The 21197-nt window shown below is 49.4% G+C and overlaps 1 long non-coding RNA gene across 1 annotated transcript; it reads left to right on the top strand.

The window, feature by feature from the left end:
* The first annotated feature begins 7613 nt into the window (after window positions 1-7613).
* On the top strand, window positions 7614-17204 carry LOC118618193. Its single transcript, XR_004957023.1, has 3 exons — window positions 7614-7728; window positions 13021-13157; window positions 17138-17204. It is a non-coding gene; the product is annotated as an uncharacterized LOC118618193 (long non-coding RNA).
* The last annotated feature ends 3993 nt before the right edge of the window (window positions 17205-21197 follow it).

Genomic DNA, 21197 nt, shown 5'->3' with positions numbered 1-21197 from the left:
TGTAGGCCTTGCTCCACCGTACTTTTAATTTCTGGTAGTTTTCATTCCTACTTCCTCACTCGGTTTTCCCCATGCAAATATGTTCAGGTTTCTCCCAAACTTAAAAAATTTCCCCTAGGTTTTATTATTTCTTAAGATCTTGTTATTTCCACAAGCTGTCTCCAAAGAGCGGCCTAGTCTTCAGAAAGTTCTGGATTTTGCTATCATGATATTAATTTATAAAATTGTTACTGATTTATAGCTCAGGAATTTGGTCTGGACTCAACATTTTTTCATTTTGAGGTTTTCTTCCTGGCTAAATATGTGGTCAGATTTCTAAACCCTGTCCGGAGAATAGGTTTTTATAATCCGAGAACCAAAATGCTAGGGACCAGTAGTGTTCACGGGTCTCCCTGCACCCCACTCCCAGTGGCTAGTCGTTTTCCTAATGTTCCATGGAGACTTGGAAAGCAGCATGGTCTGTTTTGAGACTGCTTGCCATGCAGTCATGTCTCCTGCGGAGGCTTACCCTAAGAGCCCCCAGCAACCCCCACTTGTTCTGGGAAGCAGCTGGCCACACAACAGCTGCCACCCCTAACACAATTGTTTGGAATGTCCCCAAACTGCTTGATGGCCCCCTTCAAACATCCAAGGACTATCAGTAGTACCTGCAGCCCTAGGCAGCTGTCAGCAACAGGTTTTGGTGGTCGGTTGGTTTATCCCACCCCAAGTAGGACAGCCCAACCCAAGCCCCCCAGAGTGAGCCCATTTCCCACTCCCATCACCTACGTCCAGACCCGGAAGCCAGCAGACTGGGGCCACTCTCACCCCTCAGTGTTTCTGGTCCAGTAACTGTTTTTAAGTCCTTCTGTTTTTATAATTTGTATATCTATTATGGCTATGTGTTTGAAGCAGTATGTTCAACCGGGACTTCTAGATTCTAAACTCATCTTGTGTAAATATCTTCATGTATTCCTTTTTTAATTTAAAAACTTACTCATTAAAATACTAGTCTTAACTAGTTGCTCCTTCTTTCTGGTTGTCAGTTTGCTACTGAGATGCTTTTTATGTGGCTTGAATGCAGGCCACTCCATGGACACTGGTCTCAAAGGCCACAGTGACCTCCAAATTGCTGAATGAACTTTACTCCTTCTTTCCCTTACTCACTGCAGCAGCTGACATTGTAGCACAGCTCTTCCTTACTTAACACAAATTGTAACAACTCAAAGTCACTAGAGAACTAACATTGTAACACAGCTCCCCACTTCACTCAACTACTGAAATTGTAACGACTTGAAGTTTTTCAACAACTAACATTGTAACAGAGCTCACTTCATTCAATAACTGGCACTGAAACAAGTAGAAGTCCTTTAACAACTAACATTGTAACACAGCTCCCCACCTCACTTAACAGGTGACATTGTAACACCAGGTGCTTGTCATTTTTCCTTTCTGTGATAACGTTGAGACAAATCATTCCACTCTCCTCCTTTACAAACTGCATCTCTCTTGGATATTTCTCTTTCACACCCTACCCACTTTAAATAAAAAACAGAAACAAAAAACCCTCAAGTCTTTTCCAAATTCTGGCCTCCTATCGCTCCATTTCTGCATTCTAATTCAGTTTAGCAAAGGTTCTTCATACCAATTTTGTGCCAAGGTGAGGGGCAGGTGCTGTGTGGATGTGAATATCATCTGTCTTGTGGGAGGTTTTATCAGGGTGGAGAGACATAGTTGCAAACTGGTGGTTGTAACTTAGGACACTTGAAATACTTGCCCTGAGGAAAGTATGAAGTTCTATCAGAATCTTTGCAGAAAAAAAGATGGCACATTCACCGGGCCTGTGTGGCTCAGGGGATGGAGCATCGTCCCATGGACTGAGAGGTCCTGGTTCCGTTCCAGGTCAGGACACATGCCCGGGCTGCAGGCTCAATTCCCAGTAGGACGCATGCAGGATGCAGCCAATCGATGCTTCTCTCTTACATCGATGTTTCTATCGCTCTCTAAAAAATCAATTAAAAATATATATAAAAGATGGCACATTCAAGGCATTCTGCTAAACAGTGTCATTGAGGGACTGGTTGCAGAGGTGTGGGTGGAAAGTTGGTGATAGTTATTACTCAGCAGTCAGGCATGTTCCTTCCACCACAGCTCTGATCTTCAAGAATAAAGTGTCAAAAGCTGTTAAAGGTTCTGTTTCTTTGAAGCAATGATACTAACAAAAAGTTCAAGAAGGGCCTCTATCAGACATGAAGAAACTTCTAATGACCTGAACTGACCAGACCCTCAGAGAAGCATAGCCCTGCCAGCATCATAATGACCATGACCAAAGCATAAGTTCGTGATGTTGAAAGAAAGGCTGGACACTGACTACAGTGTTGAATTTACTGCTAGCTCTGGGTGGTTTTAATGATCAAGAATCGTTATCTATTCCATCGTGTGAAAGTGAGTGGTCAGAGTGTGAGTGCTGATGTGAAGAATTTTGGGGAACTCTAGATAAGCTGATTGTGGGGGAAAATGATTTGCCTGAGCAAATATCCAACATGGATGAAAGTCCACCTTCTTAATCGCTTACCCAAAGTTGCCAGCTGAGTTTTAGAGGCTGAACTTGGAAAGAAGGTAAACAGGATGCTGGTGTATCATTTCATGTCCGTTAAAGGCAGAAAATGCACTTTCCTCAACTCCCTGTTCACTGTTTATTAAAAGTCCCCAACTTGGTAAAATGCATGTTAACTTAAAGGTTTTTGTGAGTAGGTACACAAATAGTTTCTGTCCAGTAAGAAAAATATAACCCCAAACAAAATAATATAGTTTGTTGTCCTTTAGGATATTAACCAGTTTTGTATATAACCCAGAAATCTTATCCTAACATCCTTTACGAAATTGGCTATAAATACCTAGGTCCTGAGGTGTTCTTCCTTCATTATCTTCCCTCTTATTTAATAAGTTGAATCATTTTTTGGTAAATGTTTATTACCTATCTGCACGAGAGTTATTGTACCTCTTTGAAATTGTACTTTAGCAAAATGACAGGTTTTCAAATGTTGAAGAGCTTCCTTATGTATTTTTAAAAATGGATGACAGTATCAAATCATTATGGAATTTAAATGTCATTGGTGCATTTGAAAGATGTCAGAATTCTGTTTTACATTTTAAAATGTAACTACTTAACTACATGCTGAAAATGTGTCATTTATATCTATTTACACTTATAATGAAAACTTGGAGCTGTCAATACAAAATGTATGAAGGGATACATAGTATCCAAAGTTCTTTTAGGGGGTCAATGAGCAGAAAATTTTGAAGACTGTTATTGTAATGCATAGGTATTTTTATATTAAAAAAAAACACCTATCATAAAAGATGAATCTTGTAAAAGGCTGACTTTAAGTACAATTTTATTTATTTATTTTTTTGGTACGTGCCCCTAGCGGGAACTGAACCCAGGACCCTCTGGTCCACAGGCCAATGCTCCAACCACTGAGCCAAACCAGCCAGGGCTTTAAGTGCAGTTTTAAGGGCCAGTTTTCACATTCATCATTTCTTCCTGAGGCTTGCTTTGCTTTGCTCTTGTGGACTCTCCCTGGAAAGAAACGTGTTCTCTCTCGCAGTTGGGGTTAGACGTGATGTTATTACACAGAAATCACCTTTAACTCCACCTCTTTCTCCTGTGCAGCCAAACTCAGAGCATCTCAACATGGACCAAAATACAAGATTTCCAACATCATATTTCACTCCTTGAACAGAAGTACAGACATGTATTTAAAAGGGGAAAGATTAAGCACCCTCCGGATTTATGGTGCCCAGATTGGTTATAAAAAGGAAAACGTAACTGCAACAGAATAAGGTTTTCATTCAATTGACTACACAATATTCTCACATTCATTATAGCAAGTTCATGATTTAGACACAAAATATATTTGTGCAGTGATTTATTCCAGCTTCTCATTTTCTTCATTTAAGTCAACCACAAAATCGTGCATGTGTGTGAGCATATGTGCATGTTGTGAATGGGTGTGTGTACACGTGGAATCTGTTTGGCAAGTGCAACCTCAGTCAGACCTTAGAAAAGCCCAAGAACTGGAGGAAGAGTTTTCCATTGCTTGAGATCAGGCTGAAGAGCATTTAGAACAATGCATTTGGAGGGTTTAAAGTTTCCTTTAAGCTTTTGGTCAATTACAGCTTTGAATGAACCATCAATGTTGCAAGTCTTCGATCAAAACGGGGAAAATGTAATTAATAGCTTCTGAGGCTTTCAGAGGGTTGTCCAAAGACGAGGTAAGCTGGGATCAAACTGCACCCAGTGGAGTCTGGTCATGGACACCTTGGTCGCTGGCGATGAGCTGCTGGGGTCTCCACTGTGCAGACACAGGGAAGGCCATTCTGTCAATAGTGGTGTGGCTGACCGGTCCTTCCACCTTCAACTTGAACGCCTGAGAATGTCTTGCCGGGCACAACACCAGGGTGTCAATCACGACAGGAATGCAAAGTCTCCGCTCTAGAGGAGGCGTGTTCCTTTGCTGACCTCTCGTTTTGGTCTCGGCCCCTTCAGGCGGGTGAGCTAATCACTTCAAAAGTCTTAAAATAAAAAATTTCAAATGGACTATATTTATTGCAAACTGTGGAAGCCCACAAGCGATCATGTAGGGTACTTTCAATAGTGATGAAAAAAAAAAAAAAGATCCCTTGAAAATTCCCAAGAGCGGGTATAATAATACCAAGTACCACCATATTATCATTTTATCTCCAGAAAATTCTGTACAGAATGTGTGTGTGTATGTATATATGTATATGTATATATACACATATGTATATATGTATATATTCCATATATATGGAATTATATATGTAGTGTGTATAAAATATTTTATTTTGAAGAAATAGAAACCAGTCAACTCATTTTGTTAAAATAGCATTTGCATTAAGAGAATCATATAAAACAAAATTTTAGGACATATATACAGGAGTGATAAAATAGGTTTACAACCTGGCCGGTATGGCTCAATGGTTGAACATCGACCCGTGCACCAAGAGGTCGCCGGTTCGATTCCTGGTCAGGGCACATGCCCAGGTTGTGGGCCTGATCCCCAGTGGAGGGTATGCAGGAAGTGGCCAATCGATGTTCTCTCATCGATGTTTCTCTCTCTCTCTCCTTTCCTCTCTCTAACATCAATAAAGAAAAAAAAAAAAACAGGTTTACAGTTGTTTGTATGGAAAATAATACAATAAAAAATAATAATGCAAGAATAAATTTTGTGGTTTGGGTTTCATAAGTGTGAACCTACTTTTGCCCACATGTCTGTGGAGAGAGATTGTCTACCTTCCAGACTGAAGACTCGTTCCGGAAGGAAAGGCTGGTGGTGGATACTGACTTCCACCTTGTGCGGAGGTGCTGTAGTTGGCATTGCCCATCTTCCCTTTCATGTGAGACCCATCTCTCACCATAGAAGTAAGAAACTAGATGTCCCCCCCCCCACCCCCGGCCTCTGGGGCATTGAACCCTCTGGTCCCACATGGCCCTGTCTCCCTGCTCTGCGCCGAGGGCCTGCTGCCTTGCCACGGCCAGCCGTCGAGGGACACTGTCAACAGGACAAGATAACGGGAGCTCTTTGGAGCTGTGTGCTACATCTGACAACCCCTCGCGCACGTGCTCAGAGCCGGCTTCCCGTGAGGCTTCTGGCCACTGGTTCCAATACACAACCTGGCACCCTCTCCCAGAACCTGGCTTCCCGCCCGGCTGCACCCTCTGGGCTGTTGCTGGCCCTCTCCTCTCTGTCATTTCCTGCTTGCTGCCTGGCCTTGGTCGCTGGCGATGAGCTGCCGGGGTCTCCGTTGTGCGGACACAGGTTGGGCTCTGAACAGATGCTGTTGAAGTGAGTGGCCGTCCAGTTCATTATGAGCTGCTGTGCTCGCTGTATTTTAGACAACCTGTTGTCCCTTCATAACCTACGCTCTCCAGCCAGTGAAAGCACGGGTCGCTGTCTGTCCGTGATGCCGTGTGCGAGGGGCGCTCAGACGACCTTGCAGATTGCATGTCTTGTCCTTCCGGGTACACTCCAAGCTCATAACCAATGACACTACTCTTTGAAGACAACCACGGACTCGGGTGGAGATGGGCAGGGTGGGACCTGATGCCTCCGGACTGAGAATCTGGAGGTGTTGCGTGTGCATAACGGCCGCTGTCTCGCTCAAACTCATCAAATATGCAGGTGCTGAGCAGCAGCGATTATTCTAATAACTTTATTGGGTGCAATTTGCATCTGCAATGACGGAGCCAAGCTTTCGCGAGCTGCACATTAAACACGAGAGCCCGTCCTTGACCCTACCCCCATCCACTCAAGCGCAGCAGTCCCTTTCTTCCTGAGAAGGATGGGTACAATTTATCACCACGCAAATTATTCTGTGCTTGCTGTTGACATTCTTTTATCAGGTAAATTACTTGTACTTATTTTGCTGAAGGCTGTCAATTCCATGAAAATTTAATATTGTGAAAAATCTTCATTTAAGTTGAGACCAAAGGATTGAATATCTTTAAATAATGGAAACAGCCCTGGCCGGTTTGGCTCAGCGGTTAGAGCGTCGGCCTGCGGTCCAGAGACACCCGGGTTCGGTTCCCGCTAAGGGCACGTACCTCGGTTGCAGTTTGTCCCTGGTCCTGGTTGGGTCGTGCGGGTGGCAGCCACTCGATGTGTCCCTTTCACGTCGATGTTTCTCCCTCCCACTCTATCTGAACAAAAAATGGAAAAATGTCCTCGGGTGAGGATAAAAAAACAATGGAAACAGAAATGTGTGTCCTCATGACCTGTGTTCATGACTGTTTTCTAAAAGAAAAGCCAGGACTCAAGAGCCAGTCGCTCGCAGACTGTACCCGGGTGCCCGTGTGCCCTGAGTCGTGACAGGACACCGCAGAGACCCAGCCGCCTGGCTCTGCCCCGTGGGGACAGCAGGGGCCTGGATGGGCAGGAAGTGACTTCTAAGTGTTATTTTCAGAATGTTTAGAACTTAACCACTAAAAGTTTTATGAGATAGTCCTGGCTGGTTTGGCTCAGCGGTTGGAGCGTCGGCCTGCAAACCAGAGAGTCCCAGGTTCAGTTCCCGCCAGGGGCATGTACCAAAATAAAATAGAAAAAATAAAAGCTTTATAAAATATGACTGGTGTCACGAATTCACCTCTGAAATCATACACTCTCTGTAAGAAAGAAGCACAAAATTTAAGGAAAACCCCTCAAAAAGCACTTGTCGGTGTTTTCCTTTTTTTAAAAAAAGAAGGAAAATGGTCCGGCCAGTGTGGCTCAGTGGCTGAGCATCGACCCTGCACCAAGAGGTCACCGGTTTGATTCCCGGTCAGGGCACATGCCCAGGTTGTGGGCCTGATCCCACAATGTTCTCTCTCATCGATGTTTCTATCTCTCTCTCCCTCTTCCTTCCTCTTTCTCTAAGGTCAATAAAGGGGGGGAAAAAGATTTCTTTCTGAAAACATAAAATAAAAAGAAAAATGTCCTTCTACCATGAGAATCATACATGTCGTTGAGGCAGAAGGACGGAGTGGTCGACAGTGTGGGCTTAGACCTGAGTCCTACCCTCCATCTGGGCGTGAGTCGCAAGCTGCTGGTGGATCTTCATCATCTCGTGTCCTCTCGGTTCAACAGGAATGTTGGTGCCCACCCCGCCAAGCCTCAGGAGGAGTTAATGAGATCATCTGTTTTGAGCATCCAGCTTAGTGCCTGGTACAAAATAAGCAATTTTAAGGTGGGCTATTATTTATCTTTTTATAATTATCAAAAAGCAAGAACATCCCCCATTACCTAGAAACAATCATTGAAAGTGTAGCTGTGGCCTCATGTAGCTGTTTAGGATGTGACTATTGAGCAAGAACGTGGAGACGTTCAAAGCTAAGTGTCCCCGTGGTCAGCCGACCACAGAGTGGGAGCTGTGGGAACTCTGGGCAGAAAGGGGACCCATGTCCCAACTCGCAGATAAACTCGGGTGGGAGCAGCATGACCCGGGGCGGGGTCCTGGGTAGGGAGGGTCACTGCACCGTGTTCTCGAATGTCGCTAAGGTCTTTGGGATGACAGGGCATCGTGCAGACGTAACAGACATATTCTAGCCCGACGGGGTCCTGGCTTATTACAGACTTCTGCTTCTATTGCAGACTCATTCATTCTTTTACCTTTTCGTTTGCCTGCCTAGTCCCATAAGTGGGATTCATCAGTCTTCAAACTGTTTTCAGTGATAGGGTATGAATCACTTCTTTGAAAAAGACCTTTCCAGTTTGGACGATTGTCACCCATGTAACGGTCTAGACACAGAGCTGATTTAAAGACAGAATTGCAGTGTGATTGTTGAAATGCGTTACCGAGGAAGCAGACTGCTGCCATAGTATCCAGGTGCCCCGCGTGGGTGACGAAGGGACTGTGTACAGAGTGACCTTTGTGGGAAATATCCCACAGTTCCTACTGGGAGAATGGAGAGCATGCTGACCACTCCGTGGTCATCATTGCGTTCGCTGATATGTCAAAGGAATTCAATAGGCAAAAGTGCAATGACAACCAAAATAGATATAAAATAAAACTGGTCATCAAAATTAACAGCACAATAAATTGTAAACTGATCAGACAACATGATTTTCTTTTTCCTTTTTGTAATCCTCACCCGAGGACATGTTGTCATCAGTTCTGAGAGAGAGAGAAACATCAATGTGAGAGAGAAACATCAGTCGGTTGCCTCTTGTTCACGGCCTGGTCGGGGATCAAACCCGTATCCTAGGAGTGTGCCCTGACTAGGAATCAAACCGGCAACCTTTTGGTGTAAGGGATGATACTCCAACCAACTGAGCCACCCAGCCAGGGCCATGATTTTCTTGCATTTTCCCCAACATTGGTTAATTTTTGGAGTTTAAATTCTATGCAATAAAAGACAGACCATCTTTGAAATGAGGCCAATGCAATAAGTCCCATGTAGGGCAGCCCTTTAGCAGATACAGGGTCCGTCTGTGGTAGAAACCATGATATTAAAGTTGTGTGTACATGTGTGTATGTGTGTGTGCATACATGTGCATGTGTACTTGTGTGTGCATGTGTACTTGTGCATGCATGTGTGCACACGCGTACTTGTGTGTGCATGCGTGTGCACATGTACTTGTGTGTGCGTGTGCATGTGCACACTCTGAATGGAAAGTGCCAGCCTTTAGAAAATACATTCTCAGGATGTGTCAAGTGGCACTGGACTGTCAAAACCCACAGAGGCTGACTGAGATTCTAATAACTCCATGACGACTGAGGTGGTGACCACTGTCCATTCACTTTGTATGGGCAACTGAGAGGAGGTGGCCGGTGGGCCTGAGGGTGGTGGCAGTGAGCATCCTGACATCGGCCTGGGATGCTGTAGCCTCAAAGGCCACAGGAACGTCTCTCAGACCCTTGTTTAGGCCTCTCCGTGCTTCGAATGGGGCTTCTTTGCCATTGCTCCTTGTCAGGAACAGCAATTTAAGTTGTCGTATAAAAAAGTTCTCATTATGGGGATGTAGCTATTAAAATTGCAATGAAAAACAATCTTTCTTAGACCACATGTGGTATGCTCCCCTTTACATGAAACGTTCAGAATGAGCGATTCTGTAGACACCAGTAGATCCGCGGTGGCCCCGTGCTGGGTGGGGGTGCTGACGGGCACCGGCTTTCCTGGGGGCCGAAGAAACTCTTCTAAAATTAGACTGTGGCGATGCTGCCTGACTGTGAATACATTAAAACCTGAATGGTCCACTGTGAAGGAGAGGATTCTGCGGTGTGTAATGTATCCCTCAGTGAAGAGGGGGACGAGCCTTCCTTCTGCCCGCCATCTGCGGGCTCTGGTTTCGCCTGATGTCATTATTTACAGTCCGCCAGCGGAGCATTCGCTGCGGCCTCTGACGGTTTGTTTGTTTACCGCCGAGCACGTTTACCGGGGAAATTAAACGCGAGTATTAGTTGTGTACAAGAACGCACAGAGACAGTGACGCTTCCTTCATGTCGGAATGCAGAATGTTCCTCTGGCTTTCGTGTCTCAGAACGAAGAGGTCTGGGTTGTCCCGCTGGGATGTTTCACGAGAAAATGTAACGTTGACTTGTTCCAGATGTCGGATTCTACAGTATTAACACAAGAAAACGCAGGCTACAGTCTGACGTGCCGCTGTGACTGTCTAACGGCGCACCGCGGCCTTGCCTTGCCTGCGGTGTCTGGGTCGAGCCGCGGATGTCCTCAAGTCCCTGCTGTCAGGCTCTGCGTGGCCACCAAGCCAAAGCCCTGGACCCCGAGGGAGAGCGAAGCCACACCTCGGTCGGGGGGTGGACTGTCTTGGGGCCCAGCGCTGGCTGCTGGCCGGGTCCGGAGTCATGATTATGGCCCACGTCTTGCTTACCTATGGCCAAGGCTGTGGATAGTGTCCACACTGTGACCAGCGTGGTTTCCGCAAGAGCAAAGCTGAGCCGGCCTCCCCGGGTGTGCCGGCCTCTGCGTGGTGCTTAGGGTGTGTCCGAGTTCCCAGCATGGTGACAAGCCCTTCAAACCTGGCCAGTGGGTCCTTCTCCCTCCTGCCCTTCTCACTAGAAGCTCCATGAACAACAACTTTTCCAATAATTTCACATTTGTCTTGTAAAAGCATACTATGCACATGTTTATCATTATTATCACATTTGCTATTTTGTATTAATATCTCTTCCTTATACACATTTTTGGCCAATATTTTGACTGTAGAAATGTAACAGCCACAAGAGAGTACAATGAATGTATTTCCTGGTGTGTGCTAAGGGGCGGTGATGCCTTCATTGAACGGGTCAATGTCTAAGAGTTGGTGGGCTGGAGCAGGCCACCTGGGCTCAGTCTTCTCTCCCTCACCTGTCTGTGATCTTCAGCAAGTGCTCAACTCTGAGTGTCAGGGCCCTTGCCCAGAGAATGGGAATAACAATAGTATGAGTGTCAAAATATTTACCTGAGAGTCAAGTCAGAGAGTCCTGTAAGTGCTGAGCACAGACATAAGAACAAGGATGTTCACGTGTCGAGTCAACATCGTTGCTGGGATCTCCTCGTCTCTCCTTTCTTTGGCCCAGGTATTTGAGGCTAAGAATCGTGCCCCCCATCAGGCCTGCCGTGGAAGACAGAGAGACTGCAAGCCAGGGCATCAAACCGACATTACAACCTCTGGACTCTGTTGACATTCGCAGAACCTGAGGATCACAGGAACACTCACTCCTATGAGAGGGCTCACCAAGCCCTCCCCTCCTCGTCCCTGTGTAAAGAGCTGCTAGTACACTTTGTGACTATTCCACCACTTAGAGCTCACTAATGCTCGAAAGGAGGGAAGCAGAGCTCCCTCGAAAAAATAAACAATAAAAAATCCTCATTAAAGAATATTAATACTCATGAATTAAGAAAAACAAAGGGAGTAATTGCCTGGAATAAATCCACATCAGCCTTTGATTCTGTCCACTGAGACGTACAAAGGACTGCTCCATTGAGCGGGGGTGTGGACCAGAACAGAGGCTGCAGCTCCCCACCCCCGGGCTCCCGCCCCGCCCAGGTGAGCGCCCCGCCCAGGTGAGCTCTTCCTGTCCGTCAGCCTCCAGCGGGCGCTCACCTGCTCTCCGTCCCAACCCGAATGCTGCGGGAGCTGGACGGGCGCCGGGATCGTCTTCCAGTGTAACGTGAAACATTGTACCCAACCTTCTCAGCTCCTCCCTTCCCCGAGCGAGATGACGGTGTGAAAAGATGAACAAAGTAAAGCCCCTGGCTCTGGGGAGGTCGTGCTGACAGTGTGTCAGAAGAGGCCACGCTGTCTCAAATGATTTCCCTTGTAATTGAGACGCGAGAGGTGTACGTTATAGCCCATGTTTGCAAGAGTCGACGCAAACACCTCTGGACAGAACGACTATTATTAAACATATTTATAAAAGTGGAGAGACATGCACCTCTGGACATAGAGCAGTTTCCTATTAAATCTTTGAACCGTAGTATTTTCCCTCGGAAAACAGAGCATTATAAGGACATTCAAGGAAGCCCCTGAGACCACCAAACTCCGTTTATTTTACTTTTTGGCCCGCCCTTGGGAGCCACACCAGTGTATTTTTAACTTCTGTGGTAGTCACCTGTCCGTGGGCCCCATACAAACCAGGGCCTCCATTGCAACTGCAGGACTTTGGGGAGCACTTTGCTCCCTGATTCTTGTGCCTCAAAAGATCCCACAGGCCTGGCTGGTGTGGCTCAGTGGATGGAGCGCAGTCCCACGGACTGAGACGTCTCAGTTTGATTCCCGGTCAGGGCACATGACTGGGTTGTGGGCTCGATCCCCAGTGGGGGGCGTGCAGGAGGCAGCTGACTGATGTTTCTCTCTCACACCGATGTTTCTATTGCTCTAAGAAATCAATGAAAACATATTTAAAAAGCAAACAAAAAAGATCCCACAGAAACAACCAGCATCCACATGGTCAGGCAGCAGCCCCACACTTTCAAAACTAGAGGCACGAAGCTACATGGCCAGCGTGAGACCATGCTCATTCGCGTGTGTCTCGTGCACGTGTGCTGGGTCTGCGCCGGAGAGACTGCACGGACATGCGTGGGAACGCCAGAGACGGCCATCGCTGGTGATGTGGCGGGGGGGGGGGGGGGGCGAAGCTCCCTTTTCACACCCATTTATATTGGCCACATTTTCTGTTATGGACAGGCATAACGCTGAAAATGGAAAGAAAAACACTTTTAAATAGGAAATGTCATCGAAGGGGAGATTTTACACAGTTAAAAATAAATTTTAAAATTCAGAAGCGCTTGTAAGGAAACACACTGAACATAAAGCTCCCCGAGAGGGGCCCTGGGTGGAGGAGGGGCCGCATGGGCAGCGAGGACCAGTGTTACCCACTAGTGCTGGGGCCAGAGCTAAGACACATGCTCACGGAAGATGGAATTCACCTGAGACAGCCGTACTGGCCTGTGTCCACCCTGCGGCCAAACTGGAAATGCTGGGCCCTGTGGGAAACCCCAGACTCATCCTTGTGTGTCCACCCTATTTCCACTAGGTTCCCTGCACACAGTTCAGTACATGAAGATTTTAAACCAGCAGCAGCGATACCAGGGCGGGCCATCTTGATCATGTTGCTTTGACCAGAACATGATACTTGCTCGGAAATACGAAGCCCGCCTCCTCTGGGTAAAGGTAAGGCTACGTCCTCCCGTGCCCAGGAGCCAGGCGCCGTCTCACCGCCGTCCCAGCCTCTGCTGTAGCTTCGGTGCGGTGTCTGCTGGGTTGGACTGGACGGCCCTGCACACGGCCAGTTTGAGAAAAACCACATCTGGACAATCCACAGACACAGACCTTCCCTCCATTCACTGAGACCCTTCCCTTCGAGATTCAGGGTGCTCTGGACTCGAGCAAAGTAACCCTGCCCATGGCACACGCCGCGTGGGTGTCAATCACACACTTTGGCAGCGGCACGGTCATCACACCGGAGGACATGCGGATGGATGGATGGAGCGTACACAGTGCACATACCTGGGCATGCATGTGTACCTCTATAGCCTGTAGAAACATGCGCTTTGGTTCAGGCCAGGTCACCTACCAGATACACTACAGACCTGCCTTTGGTTTCAAGCCTTTTCCCATCTCTTGGCGACAGCACACTGGAGTCCTACAAGGGGAAGGCTCTGCCTCCTGCCTCCCTGGGCGAAGGTGACGACGTCACAGTGTTGTTTCCACGTGGCCTAGTCACCCCCATGACAGTGGGACCCCATTCCCGCATGGCCCTGGGCCTGGGGTCCCAGGGGCAGGGAGTGATCAGGAGCGCTCGCCGCCCCAGGCAGGCTCGCGTGGAGCCCTGAACAGCGCTCATTCCACATAAACAGCAGCAGCAGGATGTGCAGACGCCCCCAATGGGAAGCTTGCAATTTAATTAAAAGCAGCTCTTGAGGCCCTAAGTATTTTATTTTTCATAGTGACAACGCTGGAAGCCAGAAGCCTAGCGCCGAGGGAGGGACAGGCAGCCGGTGTATCCTTAGCCGAACTTTTCTGGGAACACGCCGGACCTGGGCTGGATCATGTGACTTGAATCAATCACCCAGGAGCTGGTCAGCGAGAACTTCGTGGGATCAGGGACCTTTTAGCCGCAAGCCTCCCGCTGGGACGTGTCCCGCTGGGTCTCAGGGGAGCCCCTGGCTGCCAAGCCGGCTCCCATCCCTCCTCCCTCGTCTCTGCCATCCGTTCGTCCTTCATCACACAGAGAATATCTCTAAGCACATCCTCTTATAATTTTAAGCTTGTTCAACATTCTGCTAGGAAACAACTGGATGGTGTTGGGCCGTGTTCTGGATGAAACGGGAGCTCGTACCCGACAACGGCATCCGAACCAGTGTCATTGGAGACAGCAGAGCGCGAGGTTTTTCTTGATTCCTAGTGTTTCCGGGCCTCTGTCTCCTTCCTGGCCTAACCGTGTCTCAGCCGGGAAGCCCGGGCAGAGCCTGGCCACTGGCTTCTCACCCTGCCCGAGGGCTAACTTCATGGGGGGGTTCCTGGATGGGACCTGGAGCCGGAAAAGGACACGAGGACATTAGGGGGAAGGAAATGGGGTACAGAGCAGGGGAATGAATGAAGCATGGACTTTAGCTTGTGGTAATGTGTCCATACGGGGGGCCTGCACCTCTTCTCCAGGCCCCTTGGGCTGGTTCCATGGAGCTTGTCACGGGACAGCAGTGGGGGGTGCATAAGTCATGTGAACCAGCCAGTCCGGCTAGAAAACCAGCCAGCTGGTGGCCAGAAACCTCCGGTGAGAACCTGTCTTGTCCCGCAGCTCCATGGGGGCTCTGTGGTGCTCACAGCCCGCGAAGCCAACGCTGCTTAAGGGGCAGACCAGCCGGAGGACAGAGGGGAGGGGAGGCCCCTTGCTCTGGGCAGTAACTGTCACTTGACCCTCGTCCACATCTCCCGACCGCAGGCCTCCTCTCGAGGCCCCAGCCCTGGCGGGCTCCAGATCCCTCCAGCCTGTCACCTGTCTAAGGTGCCCGCGCATGGGTCTGGAGATGAGGAACACTGGAGAGAAATGGGGTGGTGCCCACCGCCAGCGCTGGGGATCAGATTCAGGGAGTCAGGTTGGACGAGGAAGCACAGAGCCTGGACGCCAGCCAGCGTCCCCACTGCCCACATTCACACTGCTCCCTCGTCCTTCCGGGACAGTGGGACACCTTCTCTCTGTGTCCCCGGAGCTCCGGCAAAGGACGGTCCGGCCTCAGCCCTGACCGGGCCTCAGAGATGGGCCATTTCAGTGTCTTTGTAAAGGACAGTCGTTTCTGTTCTCCTCAGACAAGAACCACGTGCAGATCTGGGCCGGGGCCTGAGTCCAAACCCACGGCACAGGGCCTCCTGGAGGTGCCAGGGCTGCTGGGGACCCCTAGGACTCGGGCCGTCTGGCCTGCTTTCCAAGCCCTTGCATGGGGCTGTTCACGGGCCCCCCACAAGCTGACTCGACTGTGCAGGTCCAGCCCCTGCAATGTGTCAGTCAAGATACTAGACAAGCAACCTGTTACATTGGTGGGGACCGTGAAGACCCTGACTATGCTGCGCGGTGACTATGGCATGGAATGACCCCAGGCTGAATGAAACCATGAAGCAAATGTGGTACCTTCACTTGGTACCCCCACCTTCACGTCTCGGGGCAGTTCCTGTGGGGCACCAGCAGGTCCCCTCCGTGGGTGGCAGGCAACGGGGCTGCAGCCCCGAGGACCAAGAATGGCCAGGCAGATCAGCGGAGGGTTGGTGGGTGCCGGGGCCATGCCCGGAGCCGGGACAGCCTGGGGGTGCAGCTAGGTGGGCGGCCCTCGGCCCACGCACACCGTGAACGTGGCTGACGAGCCACGGTGGTTTCTCCTTGATTCATACAGTCAGCACAGCTCACCAAGGAACACATCCTCGGGAAGAAATTTTCCTTAATAATAGGAACGACGCGACAGAAAGAAACGCTTTCTGAACAGTGACGCCATTGGAAACGCCCTCCCGCTCCCTCCGGCTGTCGGCTTTCATTTCTTTTTCTCAGAAACCAAATTGATTCCACATAAAAAGTCATCCATCTGAAAGGAATTCTCCATCAATGTCATTCCAAGAAGGTGAATTAGGCGATGTCAATTGTGAGAAATACATTTAATACCGTCATTATATCCGCTTTAGCCAATCTCGCCACAATATGAAGGGGCCTGCGTTCCTTCTGCTTTGTTTTATTTTCTGTGTTATGTTTCATGACAGGAAATCAAAAGGGGAAAAGGGATCTGAAGATCATCCGCAGCCCCCACGCCCGGGGAGAGGGCCTGGGCCTTCATTCAGGTTTTCCATGGAAGGCCCCGGGCCTCGCTCCTCATCCCGGGCGCTTACCTGCAGGAAACTATTTGACAGTATTGAGATGCTTGTTCAAACACCACTGTTGTCAAACCCCGAGTCTCTCCGTACAGTGACGGCATCTGTGGCGCCAGGCTGAGTCCCCACTGGGGAGGATTCTGGGGGATTTTTCCTGGTTGTGCCCTCATCTCAGGCCACCTATTCAAGACGTCTGCATGGTCGCTGGCCTGGAGAGGCAGGGCACGGCACATCCCCGAGGACAGCCAGCTTGCTCTTGGCTTTGGAAGACGGCACAGGTATTGCCAGGCCGACGCTGCCCATGCAGGGGTGCCGGCACAGAGCCCCGACAGGTGCACCTGCAGACCAGGTGTGCACACTCAGGGCACCTGTGGCCTCGCAGGCATGCTGGTGACAGCTGAGGAAGTCGCTGTTGCTGCCGTCTTCCCAGCGGACAGCTGCTACTGGGCTCCAGATGACGGTGGCCATGCAGGGACGCAGGCCACACTTCCTCAGACCCGGCCAGAGATCGGAACTTCCAGGTAGATGTCACATGGTGGCCGAGACCGGCACACCTCTGCTTGCTGAATCCTGCTGAGCCATCCTTGCCCAGCTCGGAACCAAAGCCAGAACCAAAGCCAGAACTTAGAGATTGGAAGCCTGCCACGGGCTTGTGTCTTGTCCCGTGGCTCCACAGGGGCTCTGTGGTGCTCACGCCCTGGGAAGGGACCGCTGGCTGTGGGGCAGACCAGCTGGAGGACCGAGGGGAGGGGAGGCCCCTTGCTCTGGGCAGTAACTGGGCACTTGACCCTTGTCCACAGCTCCCGACGGCAGGCCTCCTCTCAAGGCCCTGGCCCTGGTGGCCTCCAGATCCCGCCAGCCTGTCACCTGTCTAAGAAGCCCTGCAGGGTCCCTCTATCAAAACTTCTGCTGTGCCATCCGCTTCGGCTGTGACTCTGTTGAGCCAGTAGGAAGAGGTAGCCTGCTGATGCTTGGACCGCACGCCCCAAAAATCACATGTCCAAGTGTTCCCTGCTGACCTCTGGTACCTGCCGATGTCCCCTCATGTGGAAACAGGTCTCTGCAGGTGTAATTAGGTAAGATGAAGTCGCACTGGGCTAGCGTGGGCCCTAACCCAATGCCTGTCATGTAGGGGGAGGGGTTTGGACAGACACACGGGGGGAAGACCGTGAGGACAGAGGCCGAGACCAAAGTGACAGGTCTACCAGCCAAGACTGCCAGCAGCACCGGAGCTGGAAGACACGAGGAAGGACCATCCCTTGAAGCGTGGCCCAGGTGCTACCTTGATTCGGGGCTTCCCGTGCCCAGAACTGTGACAGGATGCGTTTCTGTTGTTTGAAGCCAACTTTGCAGCACTTTGTTGTGGTGGCCCTAGGAGCCAGTCTGAGGGGAGGTGGTCTCCAGGCCCAGGCCTGAGAAGGAAGCACAATTAAGTGACGAAGGAGAAGAGAACCTGGCAGGGTGTGGGGCAGATCTGACCCGAGGCCACTGTTGGGCCGTGGCGGGTGTTGGGCTGTGGGGCTGGCTGTCATGTGGAATGGCCGCCGTAGCCAGAGCAGTGTGGAGGCGGGGTTCCCAAAGCCAATCTGGGGTCCACCTGGGGCACCCACACACCGCACGCCTCTCATGAAGATCGCAAGAGTCATTAGCTTAGTTAAGGCTCTGAGAAGTCCCGCAGCAAAGAAAACCAGCTTACCTCTCTCCACCTGTGTTTTCCTATATAATGTTTCCTTGGCCATGTCTGCACCCAGGGCCTCATTTTCTACCTGCATGTTTTCATGAACACCAGGTGACTTATGGGGGAAGCGGTTAGAACAAGACTTTAGGCTGCAGGGCTTTGCACCCAGAGAGGATCACGATTGTTTGAAACAAACTGAAAATCAACTGGGCGGACGTTAAAATCCAGCTGATCAAGGGCTGCTTTGGGAAATGCCGTTCTCTTGATTGCGCCCCAGAATTAGAGGACCATCTCGGCCGCCCGTGGACCAGGCAGTGCAGTCACAGGGTAGACCGAAGGGAGTTGTGGGGCAGAAGGGTTGGCGTAAAGACAAAGACAGAGGAATACAGGTTCTCCCTGCGGCCTGGGCATTGAAAGGCACCAGCGCCGCTTTGAAAGCGGATTCGGAACACGCAACAGGTGGCGGGGTGTGTTCTTTCTTGACTGACCAAAGCTCTGATGACCTGGCGTGACCTGGGCAGTGGGCGCTGGGTCTTGTACACACCCTCTAACACAGACACACGGGGTTGGCAGAGTTCCAAATCGGGTCCATGACGCATACATTTTGAAAGTGGTTTTTGAGCTCACACCTTTGAGACCGTAGTCCCGTGCTCGGGTGGTCCTGGGAGGGACCTTCTGGGGTGATCCCAGGTCTGGTGAACTGGTCCTGGTGCTGCTTTAACCCTCGTCCTACTGTAAAAGTCCTTCTGTCCGACCACCTTGGAAATTCGCTCCATCCGTCTGAACGCTTCCCCCGAGGCCGGTCGCATCCTGCAGCCGGCCCCACTGCCGGGGAGACGCACCTCTGCTGGCTGAGACCACGTCCGCCAGCGTCGGGATTTCATCCAGATTTTCCTCGACAAAGGGGGCCTGGGTTCCGCTCTTCTTTCTCTATCGTAGAACAGGCGAATGTTTACAAAACTCATTAGATTGTTCTCCACCACTGCTTGTGCCCATTCTGCTGAAGACAAAGGTTTTCAGATGACGCAGGCGACTTTTTCACTGTGGGGCTAGATTTATGGCAGCAAAGGAAAGAAAGCCTTGGGTGGAAAATCCCATTTGCAAAGGCAATCAGCACACACGTCCTTCCATAATTCACACAAAGCCAGTGTTTCTCCTGGATTCTCAGAAATACAGAAAGTATGTACTGCCTCAGACAGTTGTTTAGTTCGGGGCTATGCCTTGTATAGTGAGGGCGATTAATCAAGTTTATATCTCCTTTTGAGTTTTGTGTTTATAATTCTTTGGTCACTGAGTTAGGCTACCTCCCTCTACGTGTCTAGAAGGATATAATTTATTAGGACAGAATCCTTGCTTGTTAGTATCATGTGCAGTCTCCCAGATTCTAGTTTGGTTAAAGCCCCCAAATTAAGGTGCTGATGGTTTTTATCTGCTTAAAGTTCAAACACTTTTGCCAGACAGAAGTACTGTAAATAACAACTTTTATTTCAGCTTTCTTAAAACCTGTCATTGATTTCCGAATCTCACACCTGCCTTGGTTGGACAGGTATATCTTGTCCCTCCATTTTTCGGTTTAGCTAGACCTCCTTGTTAATTTCCTATGTGATATTATAAATAATCTTTGAAGACCTCAAGATCCTGGTGCTTATTTGTAAGTGTCTCACTTTAAAAATTGTTGCGTTTCACCACTGTGTTACCAAGTAGCTGTCATGTTTCCCCAGGCGTATTCATAATCCGAAAGCAAAGCCCCCGCAGCCTCTCCCCGTCATCCCAGTCAGCATGCATCCCCTGACGGTTCCCATCATCGTAAACCTCGTCACGTTTACTCCAACACGTGTCAGTTCAAACAGGAATGACTCATTGTGATATCGGATGAAGTCCCTGTCTCAGGGCTGCAGAACATCTTCATTAATGTACAAACAATTCTCATACGCATGGGCACACATCTTTGTTTAGAAGCCCAGCCCCAAACATGCCATGTTGAAAGAATAACACACAATCAAGGGCTGCAGAAATGGTGAAGAACGAGGTGAGCAGCTCGTCAGCGATGGGGTGGAGGCTCCCACAGAGGTGGATCTCGGCTCTGCTGGTGTGTGGCTCCCACATCTCTGCACGGCACCCCGGTCCCGCTGTCCCCTCCGTAGGAGCTCACTGCCCACGAGGAGCCGCGAGACAGTGCTGGTCTCAGGCCCGAGTTCCAGGGGAGGGCACGGAGCGTGGTGGCCGAGGACCTCGCCTACGACTGCGCCGGGGAGCGACAGAGCCCTGGTTATAGTCTTGGCAGACTTCTGGTTTTGTCGTCTCAGCCTCCAGTCATTAAGTAACCTAAGAACTCAAAGAAGGAAGGAAGAAGGGAAGGAAGGAAGAAGGAAATGGAGAGAAATGAAGGAAAAGGTCTCTCTATACTACACGTTTTGCACACGTTATGCCTGGACCACGTCACCTGGGGATTCCGGCGACACACACAGACGGATATAAAGCAGGACGTGTCGTTTCAACCTGCTGCGCAGTCTCGCATTTTCCAGTTTGTTTTCTTTTATTTGAAAAAGCTGGTTTAGAGCCACTGAATTAACTTCATGACCCACAAATGGTTGCAACTCCCATGTTGAGAACGGCCGCTCAGGTGGAAACCCTTAACCCTTGTTTAGCACAGAGGTAGCAACGAGTACGCAGCTTCAGGTAAAACGGAGGGACGTCTGTACAAGTGGCGGATTCTGAAGAGGCCAGATGCACGTGTCAGAAGCAATGACTCCCCCATTACGTCCACGTGAAACAACAGCACAGGTTCAAGTCGAGCTCTGGACCACTCCCGGCAGGTTACCAAGACACTGGCTACAGTTTTGATACAGCCAATAAATAAATACACAAACAAGAAATGAAAACCCACAACTTAGAATTTATAATTATTTCTCAAACTATTGTCAATTCAAATTGTGAGCAACTTCGTCTTTATCGGTATGACATTTAAGAATATTTCTAGGCAGCATAGATAAAATATATTACATATATTAACTATATGTAATTATATATGTAATATATATATATTGCAAAAGACATAGTTTCACGTGATCTGCGTAGGAAGAAAATGATATTGAAGAACACAGAGCATATCCCTCACATTCAAATATGCAATATTCCATAATGGAAGTATTGATAGATACAAAGTAAATAGTCTCCACTAA

The sequence above is a fragment of the Molossus molossus genome, unplaced genomic scaffold (genome assembly GCF_014108415.1).
Source record: "Molossus molossus isolate mMolMol1 unplaced genomic scaffold, mMolMol1.p scaffold_m16_p_6, whole genome shotgun sequence".
NCBI lineage: Eukaryota > Metazoa > Chordata > Mammalia > Chiroptera > Molossidae > Molossus > Molossus molossus.
This window is presented reverse-complemented; position numbering and strand designations above follow the sequence as displayed.